Source organism: Manis pentadactyla, chromosome 2, assembly GCF_030020395.1.
Source record: "Manis pentadactyla isolate mManPen7 chromosome 2, mManPen7.hap1, whole genome shotgun sequence".
In the NCBI taxonomy this organism is placed as follows: domain Eukaryota; kingdom Metazoa; phylum Chordata; class Mammalia; order Pholidota; family Manidae; genus Manis; species Manis pentadactyla.
In genome coordinates this window covers 62,141,501-62,157,318 of record NC_080020.1, presented here as the reverse complement: position 1 = coordinate 62,157,318, position 15,818 = coordinate 62,141,501, and the positions used below count along the sequence as shown (strand labels likewise).

The following is a 15,818-nucleotide window of genomic DNA, read 5'->3' as shown; positions in this document are numbered from 1 at the left end:
GCATTAGGTATGTTTAAAAAAGCATTGGTCAAGTTATTCAAATTTTTCACTTTCATAAGAGTCTGGATTGAACTGCAAGATGCTGAAACTCTCTTTCTGGGTTAACAACCAGTTTCACATCTAAACCTTTGCTGTTAAGTGCTAAACAGTTGCTGAATGCTGGTTGAACACATAACTACTTAGGAGTTGGCAGAGTTTGGTTTGGATGGGCTGTCACATCTAACCTTGTGCTACCTGTGGTCACTCATTAACTTAGCTCCTTAACTGTAGACACAGTATATCACCCAGCATCTCTTCTTTTTTTTTTTTTTCTTTTAAAAAACATGGAACGCTTCATGAATTTGTGTGTCATCCTTGCACAGGGGCCGTGCTAATCTTCTCTGTATCGTTCCGATTTTAGTATATGTGCTGCCAAAGCGAGCACACCCAGCATCTCTTTTTTTTTTGTACATCTTTTATCAGTGAAATAACTAGTCTATAGTACCATGCTATAACCTTATTTGGTCAGTGTGGAAATGTACAGTTTCATGATTTATTTTTCAGAAAAGCTTTGGCAGAGGTCCTACTAAGATCTGCCATTCTAGCTTCGTCTCTGTTGAAAGCTTTTTGTTCTGTGGCTTGCAGATAAACACTGGTGCTGTTCATATTCTTTTGCAAGGGTGTCCACCTGCCCAAAAAGTGGCTTCTCCTGCTCTGTTCATGGCAACATATGCAAAAGCGCCTCACATCTAAAGCTCTCACTACTTCAAAGATGAGTGAATGAAACTGTCCTCAGACACCATCACTCTGTGGAGGTCATCTGACTGAACTGGTCTTCTATTTATATATATATATATATATATATATATATATATATATATATATAGCATGACACGAAAGGAGCTGGCAGTTTGCTCACTTTGAAGTTCATTCTGCAGAATCTTCCTTTTTCAATCAATGTGTTCTCTGGAACTTGAATGAAACATGGTGAGTATTATGATCATTTATTCTCCTGGATTATACCCTGATCATTCACATATCCCTTTGAGGATGATTTATCTCTTTCTTGTGACACAGGAACTTGTAGCAATGAATGCCCTGAGTTGTGCTGTGGTAAATCTCATGTCTCACTGCCATTTGAGCTCAAAACACAGCAGCAGCATTCTGTGGTCCTAGCAATCTGCAAGCCATCTTTCTCCTGATATGTTAGCCACTGTTTTCCATTATGAGGAAGGCTGTCCTTACATTTCAGCTTTCTCTCCAAATCTTGTATCAAGTTTCTCTCCTTGGTCATTATATTTCGTGGCTGGGAATCCTTGGTGTGGGCCTAGCATCTGCAGTTTGGGATGGCTTATCATTTACAGGTGGGGCCCCTGTGTATTGCTTATGGCTGGAGTCCACAGTGGGAAGGATTTTACTCCTGCTGAATATGGGTTGTGATGGCAATATGGAGCCAAGGAAGCTGACTGGGGCACTGGCTGCAAGTGCCTGTAACCCTCTGACTCAAGTTAGACCCAGAAATCTGCCAGGGAGAAGCAGGAAAAGCAGAGGAGAACACCGTGTTGTGACAGATCACTAGTGAGGAGGCAGAAAACCTTTGCTCTGCACATTGGGGTCTGGAGGATAACAGAAGACTTTAGGGTCTGGCTAGAGAAGATAGAAGTATTCACAAAGGTATGTTTTTATATGCATTATTTGTCTTATTGATTCTTACTAATTAAATAAGATGGAAGCAAAAATAATTTTTAAAAACAGCAAGGATGGTCTTTCAAATAAGGCTCAAAGCCAAGTGTCTAATGAGGCTTATTATTAAAATGTAATTTAAAATAATAATTTGAGTGCTTAGAAGTATATATTAAATCCCATAAATGATTTGCTTTATAAATGAGCTATAATTTTGGAGTTATAGTAGTTTACATTTTATTTGACTTTGTAAATATTATAAATGGTGTTTCAGTTATAAATGCCCAAGGCCTTCTTGAAATGTTTACTTTAAAAACATTCCAATTACTTATTTGTCATATGCTGATAGGTGAAAACAGATCAGCATATGAGGTAAAGATCAGCAGGTGTTAGAGGTTAAACTAGAAGTGTTCTGTTTGTAGGTTTGTTCAAACAAAAACATTTTAATAGAGAATTGTGTGTGTGTCTGTGAGAGAGAGAGAGAGAAATTGAGAGAAAGAGAATTAATGTTACAGTAGTGTAATAAGGGAAAATCATGAGTTTTGTAATCAAAAGACCTGGTTGGACCTAATTGAAAGACCTACCTTATGTCTTCGGGCATGGTAAGCTTTTTGAACTTTGATTTCTTCATTTTTAAAATGGTAGAATATAGACTCACTAGTATTATTATCCATATATGTGGCTGGCCTTATGCACCATACTATGTTCTGACTCTCATGGCCCTTGTGGCACAATTGATACTTTAAGTGAGCACCACAGACCATTCACAGTTGCCTAGCTTTGTCCTCATTATATATCCTGCTAATATAGTTACTGCTACAACTTGGCCTCAAGATTCATTTTAAAAGGAAGCTAACATGGACTAAATGTCCATTTAGTAGAAACCATTCTAGGAGCATGCAAACATATTAATCTTATTAATGTATATGCATATTACCATAAAGTATTTACTTTTAATTCCCATTTTTAACAAATAAAGCAAGCCCAAGAAAAAGTCACTAACTCTTCTTAAAATACACACACACTGGAACATAGACAAGTTAAGGGAGTTCAGCAGATATTTTTATCATCATCTTGAGTTGACTGCTGACTCTTTACCACTTTTATAACACATGCATTTTTTTACTTAGCAATAACCAGAAATAAAGGTGTGATTCTTATATTTCACAGATGAGAAAATCAGGCACTCAAGAGCTTAAGTATCTTATTATCAAAAATGATATTTAAGTGATAGAATAGGGATTTAACTCCAGGATAATTTGACACAAGAGCTTCAGTTCCTAACAACTACTCTATTAGTATCTCTGAAGGAGGCAAGGGTTATAGTTTAAGTATGATCAGAGATATGTAACCACAAGCCATCAAGATAAAAATAGGGCTCCTCTTCAATCTTAAAACAAATCAATTAATATCTCTGATATTTGAAGAAATTTAGGATTTTGATTCCTATTTTACTGAAGTATGATAAAATCACAACTGTTAAAATAACTCTTATTCTGTTGTTATTTAGAAAAAATATTTTTTTTCTGGCAGAATCTAGAATATAAATTTAGTTATTATTTTCATTTATATGCTGAGCATTATATTAAAAAAATACTTCACCAGCATATTTTTGTTCATATTTCATTCTACATTTCATTGCCCTTTATTAATTCTTTATTCAGAGTATAAATTTTATCATTCTTGTCAAAAATAATTTTTAAAGTCACACCATGGACACTATTATGCACATACATATAAATGATTACTGTTAATCAGGAATATATCAAGGTGTGAAAAAGGAACAGAGTGTGTTTCTAAGTCTATGAATATACTGAAATTTTAAGAATATGTTGTTTTTACTTGACATACAAATGGGTAACTTGTCAATATCCATTTTTCATTTATCTTTATATCTGTCTATATTCACACATTTATGCACACATGCATATATTTATTTCTGCATGCATCATGTATATATGTATTTACATATATATATGTGTGTGTGTATATACACATATACATACTGATGACATACGTTAATTTACAACCAAAATAATTAGATACCTAAAGTAGTAGACTGTATAAATGCTACAAAGGAAACGATGTTATCCTTGACCTACAGGGTATTATAATGGAGATGGGAAGATAACAAAATCTTTTCTATCAACAAATACTTAAAACACATATGATATAGATAATCCCTATATGAATTCAAATGAAGGTAAATTTAATTGAAAAGAAAGTTGATTAGAGAAGACATTTTCAAGGCAATGAGACTTATGCAGGGAAGACCTTAGCTGTTGAGAATACATCTAAAAGTAATAAGTAAATTTGAGACTATTACAGATGTGAGAAACTATGTGAAAATACAGAATGATCTGGGTTTTCCTAAGAGATTCTCAAGAAATCAACTTTGGGGGGTGTGCAGAAGGACCACAGTAGATATATGTGTACTTTCTGGATGTTAAAAACAACTGGACTGATAAAGTGTAGAACTGTTGAAGAGCATCAGTCTAAGGTTATGGGAAGAAATCTGAGGAGTCACAGGAGGTATTTATGCTGAGCCAAAGGTGACATTGAAAAAAGTTGGGGAAGACTGGAAGAGCAATACATACACACCCCTTCTCTGAAGTCTACTTTGTTTTCTTTATTATTAAGAGAACTATCTCACCAACAAAACTCATTTCTCAATATGGCAGAATAATGAAACACTGGCCACAATCCTTCAGTTCTTCTTAGGTCTACACCCTTTCACAGTAGCTTGGAATTTCTTTCCAACAAGGAGGGGTTTCTTTTTCCATCTCTTGAATATGGGCTGGTTTTGTGAGTTGGTTGGCTAAGAGATTGTAGTACATGTAAGTGACAACATGCCAATTCTGAGTCTAGGGGCTCAAGAGTCCAGAGTCACATCCACTCTTTCTTGGAATCTTGCCCAGTTGTCATGTAAACAAGTTCCTTCTGGTCTCCTGAGGAATGACAGGCCATGGAGAACAGACACATTCTCCCAGTTTCAGTCATTCTGCATAACTACTCCCCAGTTAACCATACTGTTGAGCTAAGACAATGAGTGAGCCCCACTGAAACAAGAATTTCCCAGATAAGGTCAGCGCAATGCCAAATCACAGAATCATGAGTTAAGAAAATGGTTGTTAATTTAAACCACTAAGATTTGGAGGGGTTTGTTATTCAGATGAAGCTAACAGATACACATGGTCAATATCCTCCTGGTGAGGGAATAAGGTTAGTCTATTACACAGGCTATCTGAATACATTCCTATCCTACATGAAATAAGTTTAATTGAAATTACTCAATTATAAGATAAACTTTTCCTCCAAAGTATATTAGACAAGTTTAAAGTTTCAGTTTTGTTTAAAGTCTAACTTAAAATGAATATGCATAGTGATTTTAGTTTTTAGTGAGTTCTGGCTTTCTACTCCTGCCGTATGAACAAGAGGTAGCTTTTTTGAATGTCCAGTTCAATTTTGGACTAATCATTACAAAAATGACTTCTACTTTTAAGTAATTTTACATTAGAATGCCACACAATTGTCTAAAATGTCAAAGAGAAGAAAGGAATTTTTTGCATAAAACATTTTGTAGATTTTCAGGCAGACTTAGTATAATTCCAGATTGAGCTTTGTAGCATTTCACATAGTTGCTCCTCTGTGCACAGATTCTGTGTACGTGTGTGTGTGTGTGTGTGTGTGTGTGTGTGCGCATCAAATAATGAGTGGTAATATAAAGCAAATTGCCTTTCTTATGGTCCAATGTTAATTAAAACCAAATGTCCCTTCTACAATACAGCTAAAGTACTTTAATTATTCTGTCTTGTGTAGATGTGACAGAAAGGAACATGCAATTATTAAGGTGAAAAAAGTACACATTGTACCAATAATTGTCCACACTGTGAAATATTATTGCTTTTCCCCTGTAACTTGAATACTTGCCAAATAACTCTTTCTACTACATTTAAATAACATAATTCTTTCAAAATCATATATACTTAGAATTACCTTTTTACTGACTTTAACTAAAACATGTTCATTTTCATTTACCTCCCTTCCATAGTTTTGAACAATGCTAAGCCACAATACATTTTTAATGTTTTCTATTAGCACAAATTTTAAACGTAAAAAATGAGTGTTATCTTACATAAGTAAGAGGCTTGGTAACAGTTAATAATTAGCTTTGATGCTAACATTTTCTATTTAAACTTGGACAAATCTCTTTACTTGAGATTAATTTTTTTCTCCTATTAAATTAGGATAAGAATACCTACAAGGGTAGTGGATGGAAAGTGTTTGAAAAGATTAATAGATAACCTATGTAAAGTGGCCAGGTCATAAAATAATCCTTCTTATAGTGCTCAACTATTAGGAAACAAATTCAGATTTTCAGACATTTAAATTGTTTCTCAGTTTCCCATACTCTTAAATCATCTTTCTGTCCTTTAAAACTATTTATTCTATCAGAGAACATTTTCTGTCCTAAATAATGAGATTGTGTGATAAACATTAGAGAACCTCACTCAATTAAATGCTGATAATCATAAAAAGAAATCCTCTAAATAAAACAGAAGGGTGTCAAGTAGGACGACTGTCTCCCAAAGACTGTGTTCTTTCCCCAAAGGAGGGAGCTGATTTTACCCAACGTGATGATGGAAAGGGTAACTGAAAGGAGGAAATGAAGCAGAGACGAGCTTTCAGCCCAATCAGCTGGTATTTTTTCTGCAGCTCAGTCCGAGGCCTGTTTCTCAGTATTCTCAGTCAGGTATCAGCTCTGGTAGGGGCTTTCAGATTCTAACATAAGCTCCTGCGGCGGCTTCAGAGAAGTGGCTGCCCTAGTAAATCCTTTCTTCACTGCCATGGGAACTATTCCTGGACCCTAAGTTAGAATGTGGTTTTGCCTATAGCATTTCCATCAGTTCTGTAGTACCTTAAGTCCTTGTATCGAATTTCTTTCTTGTTAAAATACCTAGAGAGTATTCTATCTCCTGGATTAAACCCTGGTACAGCTTCAAAATACATTTGATAAAGCAATGACTTTGTCCCACATAGTGGAACTGCAGGAGAGAAATGATAGAGAGAGAGATCATATCCAGCTTCTATGGATTCTTAATACTTCGATAAGGAACTGGAATTCATTTTAAAATATATATAAGAAGCCATGAGATGTCTTTGAGCAGAGAAGAAGTATGATCAGTATGTATTTTAAATAGATGATTCTGGAGCCTGTGCATGGGGTAAATGGAAGGATGCTAGACCAGAAGCAAGTGGTTTGATGTGATGGGGGCTGTTGCATAATAGCCAGCATCAATTACAACATGGCATAAGAGATGATTCTCTGAGATAATATCCTTTTAACAAACAACAAGCATAAAATGTTTTCTGTACTATTAGAAAAATAACCAAGAAGAACCCATTTTATTTATTTTCCATAATACAGCCAACAGCTGTCATTTTGCTTAAAACTTTAAGGGTACATTTTTAACAGATTTCCTAGCTGATGACATGGGCATAGCATTATGTAAATGGTGGATCTAAGATCTACACATCAAGTAGCATTTCTCTTACAGAGTTCCTGGGAAAATATATTAGTTCTTAAGGCTTAAATACACCAGTTGTTTTAACTAAACCAATGGAGTACAGTACATTGACAGAATCAAAAACAACTAAAATTTATTTTCCAGTAATAAAACCATGTACCCAGCCTCATATAAGCACTCAGTACATATTACTTTTCTTTACTTTGCATCATACAACAACACTGCAAACACCCTGATATTCCAAGACAAAACTAGGTATGCTCTGAGGGTAGATGTGTCCTTGGGGGTAGGTATATTTTGTCTGTGGAATATCCAAGCAATTGGATAACCACTGAGCAAACTGATTTACATGTAATTTGAGAAGATAAATATCCATTTGTGCTTCAGAAAAAGGGAAGAACAGGAAGTATGAAGTCCTACTCAGCAATTGAAATATAATTAGAGATGAAGACTTACTTGGTATTATATTTTGAGGCACTGGAATTACTGGCTGTGGCTCCATTTGCCCCGCATTTATACCTTCCACCAGCACACTTCACTTATCCATGGCTTTGGTATATCTGAAAGATATGAAATCTGATTTAAGGAAATTTGCTGTATCCACATTTTTAGAGTACATCCCACCCCATGGAAATCTACAAAATACATTAAACAGCTCAATACATTTGTCCACCACAGGAGTTTTCAGTGCTATTATCCATATAAGTTGATGAATTGTTTTTAAGGTCTACTTTCTTGGGCAATTACTCTGGTTAGCAATAAGTGAGAATGAATGTGGATTAAAGTAATGTAAGTGTAGAAGCCAAACTTTATATTTGATTATGTCTTCATATTTATTATTTTAAAGAAAGTTTAAATTTCCTATCTGTGTCTATACTCAAAATGGAGGGAAAATTCTCATTTAAAAATTGTACAAAGAATGCTACTTTATTACATGCTTTAAATAAATTGTGTCTACATGTTTAATTTCACTTTATACTTATAAATTACATGAATATTTATTTTACCACCATAGTGAAAAGTTTTGCATTAAAATTACTTTTTCTTTATCACAACACATAGTAATTTAGCTAAATGAGTGTCTCTGTATGAAGGTACTTGATTAGTAAAATATGGGTCCTTGATCAGCAGAATAGTCAGGAGTATTTGGAAGTTTGAAGGCGCATAACTGAGACATTTAGAATACTACAATTTCAACACTGTTGGGGTTATGTGATTGCTTCCTAACTATCAGGTAAAGTCAAGGGAATAGCAGAAATGAAAAGGGCACAGCTGGGCATGATACTCCTGCTGGCTGCAAAATCAATTCCTGGCACCTGAAGGGAGCAAAGAAGAAGGGATTTCCATATCTTAAGAGACATGCTGTGTCAACCAGAAGCTCAAGCAAACACAGGTAAAATAAAAGTAAATGTTTCTAGATTTTGTGACTTTGAAGTTCTAATTTGGTATGTTTGCACCAACTTTTACATAGCCAATTTTTATTTTCTTTTTATTGAAGTATAGGTGATATTCAATACTATATTGGTTTCAAGTATGCATCACAACACAATGGATCAACAGTTACCCATGTTATTAAATCTTCACTCCAACTATTGCAGTCACAATCTTTCAACATAGATTATTACAGAATCATTGGCTATATTCTCTGTGCTGCACTACCATTCCCATGACCAATTTATGACTGAGATTTTTATGCCCCTCTATCACCCTCCTCCTCCCCACCCATCCACCCCAATGGCTCCCCTACATAGCCAACTTTTATACTGAGTCAGGCCCATAAGCTTAAGAATAATTACTTGTTCACTGAGATAATTCCATAAAATAAACCAAATCTTTAGCCATTAAAAAATATTATGTTAATATAATGCCGTTACTGAGTATGCATGTACAGTCTGTAGACTTAAGGTTTTTGGTGGTAGTTTTATGTTATCTTGACCCAAGATACTAGGAACATTTTACCAATGATCTCTGATGGCCCTTACTTGAACGAACACACACACACACACATACACACACACATGTACACAAACCCCATGGACAGAGGGACATATGAAAGGAACAATATCCAAACTAAAATTCCATGTTACTGCCATACAGATTAAACCCACACCATTACACAGGATTTGGTAAAGGCTGTGATGTAGCACATAATTTAATGGAAACCCTTACTTCCCATTTCTTAAACCTTGGCCTTATTTTCTTCATTTGCCTCTATAAAGGGAATCAAAGTAAGAGGGCAAGTGAGATCAGATATGTATAGCCAACTTCAGCAAGGCTTAACCACATGGAAGTGGATGATACCCAAAGGAAGTAGAAAATACTAAAGAATGGAAGAAGCACAATGATTTCACCTTCTAGAAAGTATCACTCTATCAACTGATTAGCAGCTTCTTCTGTCCTACAGGATGTACTTTGTGGGGGAAGGTTGGGAGAAGGAAGCAGAAACAACCTTCTATGCTTTCTTTTTGCCTCCTTCTGCCCCATACAGCATGTTCCTATTCATTTTTAAAAATTCTGTCTGTGTCTCAATTGCCAAAATCAACTTCCTAGAATAATTAATACACAGACTACTTGTTTACAGGTTTACAGATTTAAAATATATCCTCTGAGAGTGTATTGTTTCTAAAGAAAAAAGCATTTAAGAGAAAGGACATAGGGAAGAGACACAAAATTTTAGCATTTTGCCATCTCACTTTGAGATGCAGTTCCAGACTTCAGGAATTTCAAATTATTCTTCTGATTTGCCGATAAAGCAAAGTTCAGTGAGGCAGATTTCTTCATTAAGAAACATTTAACTTAGTAATGGTCTGGGCCAACTGGAGAATGAAGAAAAGCAATTTAAAAGAGCACAGGATCTGTTTTAAGAATAATCACATATTCACTATATCAAATGAATAATTTAGATGGCCCTGAGCCACAATTATTATAGGTGGGCAAAGGCAAATGGAAAATTGTAGAATTTCATGGATGCTAATTGCATTTTGGTTGAGGAAGAGAAATTCATGCACTCAGGGAACTAAAATACAGCATTAAGTCAAAACAACCATTTGGTTGATTGCAAACTCACAGTTTTAAATTGCATATTGATCTATCTTTTTTGTATTTTTTAATGTTTTATTATAGAATATTATATAAATATACCGGGCATCCAGCTTCAACAATTAATGAGTCATGGCCAATACTATTTCATCTAAATCCCCACCCAATTTCTTCAATCACCACAAAGATTTACACATCCTATCATTTAATCTGTAAAATTTTATATTGATTTATCCTATATTCCTGTCCTATGTTCAGTCTTCATGTAAGTTCTGAGTTCTCACTGTTTTCCCAAATGAATGAAGAAAAGGAAGTGAGCCACATATACCAACATATATTACCATCTATTTTTATTTTATTAACATGGTATCATAGCTGATTGGGGAGATACAGGTATTGAATGTATTTCAGATTGCTTCAAATAGTTCTAATCATTATTTCTCTACATGACTTCTAAAAGGGCTCAATGAATGCTTATGGAATGAGTTCAGAGAATCTATATTTTATGACCAAATACTTTCATAACTCATACAATCCATGTCAATATTACATATGCACAACTCATAATATAAAAGCTATAATAGTACCTACCACATATTGTAAGAATAAAATGTGACAGTGCATGTAGATCATTTAGCCCAAGTCCTGGCCCATAATAGTCTATTAAATATTTTAGCTTAATATTTACATTGTTCTTTATTATTGAAAGTGATGTTGTAATTGTAATCTCAAGGAATGAGGATCTGCAAACTTTTCTGGGGTGGATTTGTCTGCCTGATCATTCATGGAAAGAGAACTCTTGAAAACCTTATAAACACTTTACAGCTTGGATTCATTTCTTCTGTACTCTCTGGTATCAAAAATAGTATTTCATCAATTATACATAAACCACAGTGATAGAACCATAGTTTTGTTTTCTTAGTGCAGGACCTCCAAATTCTCTGGATATCAACTATGTAAATATTCAAAAGGTGATGATCAATGGCTATGGCTCTTTTCCTCCTAAAAGTTTGACTAGAATTCTAGTATTTTGTGAGACAATACACTGTAGCTCTACATTTAAGAGTGTCAAGTTAGGTGAGATCTTGGGCAGAGCAATGGAAGGGTAAATATAGTTCATTATTAAGGAAAGTACATCAATCAAGAATTATTTTTAGGTGAAAAAAGAATTGAAATTTTTGTTAGATATTTCAGTAGCATAAACTACTTTCTCTCTGGCAAGACACTAACAGTCTGGTTGAGCAATGGACTCTTAATACATGAAACAATTCAACAGCAATGTCATAGCATTTACTTTAGGTCCAAAATATAAATGTTGTAGTAAGGTCCATAATTGAAACAACTAAATCTATAGGAAATATATAATATATATGAGATATAAACATAAGATTATATATATATAAGTAAGATTATAAATAGATCCAAAATAAAAATTAGTGGCCCTTAATTCAAGCACGGTCAGAATTCATCCCCCCGAGAATGTGATTATATAACTCAGAATTATACCCTCAGGAATTCACACGTTCCAAAAGCTTTAGAGGAAATACTGATATACATTTCTTGTTGAGTGACACTGATACAAAGACTCCAATGTGAGCTGCATAAATGTACAATGTAGAATGAAATTTATCTGCAAAATGGTCTCCAGGAGAAGTGGGATGTCAGCTTATGCCTCTATAGTTTCCCCAACTGGCCCCCTAAAACTATGTAAGTAACTAGTCCTTATCAAGCAAGCAACCAAATGATACAGGATTAACTTTTTATTTATTACTTTTTACTAACTTATTTATGAAGCAATGAAAGAGAAGTTAGATTTTAATGAGTCCACCAAGGAGAAAACTGACCAAATATTATTCACGGCAGATAAAAGAAAAAAAATTCATTAAGCAAGTGAGAGAACAAAAATGCAAGATTCTAATTTATTGCATGAGATATACCAAGTTTCAATGAAATCTAGAATGTGGAGACTTGAGGTAGGCCCAGAAGAGACGTATAAACGTTTCCCATGTATGTATGGGTACTATTTTAAGAGATCTTTCTGAAAGCATCATTAAAAATTAATCTAAAAAGTGACTTTTGTTAATCAGATTGGAAAAAAAACTTCATTGTACATTAAAAATTCAAGATTTGTCTCAAATTATTATCAATGTTGTATAAATCATTCTAGAAGGTTCCAACTTATGTCAGAGTAAAAAATGTCTTAACCAAGTACAAAAAATTAGCATTTTATGAACAGCTTTTCTCTCAGTATATTGCTCATATATGCTTGGTTTGCTTGCCCTTTTTAATCAAGTCATTGCAGTAAATGTCACTATATAACCTAAATGTATTACTTGTCATCTATAGCCAGAATATACTAAGCTTATCATATAACATTTCACTAATATCCAACACACTTTTAAAATTTTATCAGTTGGGTAGTTTACATTTTCTATCAGTGTTAGAGTCTGAAATGCTGGCAGGAACAAATTTTGGTATGCCCTGAGAGTTCAACTTTATGAAGAGTTCAACTTTTTTCTAAGAGTTGACATGGAAAACCCATAGAAAATCACTCCTATAATTGTGGAAAATATGCCAACTACTGTATGTGTAGTTTCTGACTATATTAGTACCAGATGAGCACTCTACTCTAAGAGACATTTCAAACTTAGAGATGGAAGCAAGACCCAATAAAATATCAGGCAAATATTTGATCATATTCTGAACCATACTAATAAGTTAAATTGATTTTATTCCACTACCTTGTTGAGTTTCCTGCATACCCTTTGTGAACCTGGGCATGGGGGGAGGTAGGGCTCATTTTTAGAGCAATGTACATAATGATTATTTCCTGTGTAAGTAAATAAGTGACTGCCAGTGGCAGCCTTGGACAGACTGTAATTATAGAGGAGCCCATTTTGTGATATCTTCTAATGAATTAGTGAAGAAAATTCAATAGATGTTCTGCGGTCATCCATATTCTTTCAGATAATTTGCCTCTAATGCTTCAGGCAATAAAGCAAATCACATTAAAATAAATTTTTTGAAAGCCTGTCCAGATATTTCAGTGATGAGATATTTTTGTTTGTTTGTTTGTTTCTAAAATGCTCCAGGGGTCCATATATTGAGAATTGTATAAGCCAGTCTTTGATAGGGAGTTTTAAAGAAAAAATCGCATAACATAAAAATGGAGATTTGTTTCCGTCTCCATCGCAGTGAAGAGTAAAAGTTCACTTCAGTGAAAATGAATGTATAATTTGCAAATATATTTTTGAAGTAGAAATATTTTTAACAAGATATCAGGGAAATCAATTTACTGCTGGTTTATGGATGATAATTTCATATATTTGGGTTAAACAGACATTTATTAAACACCTGCTAGGGATGAAGCACCATAATCAGTACTTTATAATTCCCCACCAAATGATTATATTTTAGTGAGAAAACAGAGAAATATGTGAGCATTGAAGAGGAACTCAGCATACCCTGGAAGGCTTCAGGATGATTTTTATATGACCTTTTCTTAATCAATGAAACCAGTCTCAAATATAAATGTATACTTTTATATAACAAGTGTATATTATACATATTATATATATTGCACTTTATGTATACATTATACATATTATAAACATATAAATGTACTTGTATAAGTTTATTATTTCTTGATTGCAAGATTCATGAGGACAGAAAAAATGTGTATTTTTAATAGCTTTACCTCCAGAGTCCAGCATAGCACTTACCATACCACACAGTAGGCACTTTGTTAAACAGAAAGTAATATGAGTTCTGCTTAAGTTGTGATCAAAAGATAAGTTGAATTATCTGGGTAAACATGCTTGCTGGGAAGGGTGAGGTTGAAGTGAAAGAAACATGGGGTAGGATATTCATGACAAGGCTGTGTTACAGTGAGTGGAGATACAAGCCAAGCAGGATGGGCATGGGGTGCTACACATGACATAGAGTTGGTCCTTGAATAACATGGGTTTAAAATGCATGGTTTCACTTAAAGAGGATGTTTTTCAGTAAATATATTGGAAAAACTTGAAAATTTGCAACAATTTGAAAGAACATTTTCTATTCTCTAGCTTACTTTATTTTAAAAATGTAGTATATAATACATATCATATACAAAATACAGTCTTTAATACATAAACCGTTCAAAATGAATGGTTTATGTTACTGGTAAGGCTTCCAGCCAATGGTAAGCTAGTTAATTTTAGTGGTTAAGTTTTGGGGGAGTCAAAAAATGTACAAAAATTTAAGACTGGTGGGGATCGGCACTCTTAACCCCCTAACATTGTTCAAAAGTCAACTGTAGCTCCAAACAGGGCATTCCTGGGCAGGAAACTGAAAAGTTTGACAGGGTCTAGAACAAAATGTGATAGATAGTCTGGGTGTCCTTTGGTAAGGAGATAAAATCCATGCCTGAAGGACAAAATGGCATATATACTTGCACTCGTACTAGCTCTACCTTCTTGAATAAACCAGTCTTAAAAATTTTGCCACTGATCAAAGCACACTTTCACAATGAGCCAAGATGGTCTCTAAAGAAACAATGGATTTAACCCAAGAAAATCTTTTGGCATGTCTGTCCAGGACAAGATGAGGATTTACAAGTCTTTCACTAGAGAAATAATTAATATCATCAACTGTGTAGTTTAGTTCATTTATTTTTAACTTTTTTATTAAGGTACCATTCATACACCTCTTATGAAGGTTTCACATGAAAAACATTGTTGTTACTACATTCACCCATATTATCAAGTCCCCCCCACATACCCCATTGAAGTCACTATCCATCAATTAGTAAGATGCCACAGAGTCATTATTTGTCTTCTCTGTGCTACACTGCCTTCCCGTGATCCTCCCAATAACATGTGTACCAATCATAATACCTCTCAATCCCTTTCTCCCTCCCTCCCCATCTACCCTCCCCTACATCTCCCCTTTAGTAACTGCTAGTTCCTTCTTGGAGTCTGTGAATTTGCTGCTGTTTTGTTCCTTCAGTTTCTCTTTGTTGTTTTACTCCAAAAATGAGTGAAATCATTTGGTACTTGCTTTCTCTGCCTGGCTTCTTTCACTGAGCATAATACCCTGTAGCCCAATCCATGTTGTGGCAAATGGTATGATTTGTTTTCTTCTTATAGCTGAATAGTATTCCATTGTGTATATGTACCACCTCTTCTTTATCCATTCATCTACTGATGGACACTTAGGTTGCTTTCATATCTTGGCTATAGTAAATAGTGCTGTGATAAACATAGGGGTGCATATGTCATTTTGAATCTGAGATCTTGTTTCCTTTGGGTAAATTCCTAGAAGTTGAATTCCTGGGCGAAATATTTCTAGTTCTAGTTTTGTTTTTTTTTTATCTTGTTTATTTATTTTTTATTTATTTATTATTTTTTTTGAGAGGGCATCTCTCATATTTATTGATCAAGTGGTTGTTAAAAACAATAACATTTTGTATACGGGATTCAATGCTCAATGCACAATCATTAATCCACCCCAAGCCTAATTCTCATCAGTCTCCAATCTTTTGAAGCATAACGAACAAGTTCTTACATGGTGAACAAATTCTTACATAGTGAATAAGTTCTTACATGG

General features: G+C 34.3%; 1 non-coding gene and 1 pseudogene across 1 annotated transcript; both read right to left on the bottom strand.

Moving 5' to 3' along the window:
* Positions 1-317: 317 nt before the first annotated feature.
* On the bottom strand, positions 318-424 carry LOC118932388 (U6 spliceosomal RNA). Its single transcript, XR_005032757.1, has one exon. It is a non-coding gene; the product is annotated as a U6 spliceosomal RNA (small nuclear RNA).
* Positions 425-617: 193 nt separating this feature from the next.
* Positions 618-2,263, bottom strand: LOC118932253 (myotilin-like; annotated as a pseudogene).
* Between the last annotated feature and the right edge of the window lie 13,555 nt (positions 2,264-15,818).